Here is a 1,441-nt window from a genome sequence, read left to right as displayed (position 1 = left end):
TACTCACTATCAGAGAAAAATAATTTAACAGAAAATAAAACATTTTGTTGTCTGGCAGTGTTTTAGAGGAGTAGTTTTACAGATATCTCAGAGTTTCATATTTTGGTTTCATTTATCATACTTGAATCATACTTCAATGAATCTTGTTATTAATCTCTGGCTTTCTTCCACAGCATGTCTTTTATCGCATCTTTTTTCTCTCTCCCCGGCTGGTCATGGCAGATGGCTGCCCGTGAGCCTGGTTCTGTCGAAGGTTTCTTCCCGGTAAAAGGGAGTTTTTCTTTCCCACTGTCTCCAAAGTGCTGGCCTATAGCGGGGTCAGATGATTTTGGGGTTTTTCTCTGCATGTATTATTGTAGGGTCTACCCAGTGGCGGTCCTAGCCTGTTTGGCGCCCTGAGTGAACACTCCCTCTGGCGTCCCTCCCCCCCTCCTCCCCCCAACCACATAAAACTGTTGTCAGAACCATACTGAATTTCACCAGAGAAAAATGCGCACACACTAACAACATGAAGAGAGAGAAAGTATGCATAGTATGCAAACAGCTACCAAACAGCCATCATAATTCGTCATACAATGAGAACAGGACAAATCAACAATTGACAATGACTAATTAATATTAAAATCTGTAACATTATGTATTGTACTGTTACTATTTTTACCATTTCTTTTTGGAGCAACTGTAACCCACATTATTTCCTTAGGGATTAATAAAGTATTCTGATTGTGATTCTGATTGTTTCAGGATACATGACCTGCCATTATCCAATGACACATCTGCTTACCTCTATCTTTTGCTCATTTCTCTTCCTCTTTTTTCCCCCTATTTTTTCTAAACTGAGCACCTGATGGCTTTCAACTTTTCTTGTCCATCTTCCATTGGTTTTAATTTTGCACTCCAGTATGAACCTAATTGACCTACACCCTAGTTCACAGATTCACTTTGTCTAAGGTGTATTTCTGGAATTTCGCACAACCCAGGAACAAATCATGAATACATAATGGGCTTGGATTTACAACATTATGAATGAAATGTGCTCTATTTGGAAGCAGCCGGCCCCACTGCCCTGTCGACAGGTTGTGTGTGAGACTTTAAATCATCAAACTGTAAATTATAAATTTTAAATCGTTATTGATCCCTTTACCCCTGGTCCTAAAGTGTATATTTATTTTCTTACTCTTCTTATATTTGTTGTTTGTTTATTTGCACTGCTGTAACTGGAGCCTCGTCGTCTCGTCTCTCTATATACTGGACTGTATGTAGCGGAGATGACAATAAAGTTTACTTTGACTTCAGTGCGTGGGACATTGCGTCAACATGTGGTACAGGACTCAACTAATAAATGCTTTGTTGTTCAACATAATGAACATAAAGAACAAATCTACACTTCTGTAGCGAGGAGATCTGTTATATTACGAGGAGCAACTGTTAAACAACTGCA

Source organism: Astatotilapia calliptera, chromosome 23 (assembly GCF_964374335.1).
Source record: "Astatotilapia calliptera chromosome 23, fAstCal68.1, whole genome shotgun sequence".
Taxonomy (NCBI): Eukaryota; Metazoa; Chordata; class Actinopteri; order Cichliformes; family Cichlidae; genus Astatotilapia; species Astatotilapia calliptera.
Note: the sequence above shows the minus strand (reverse complement) of the source record.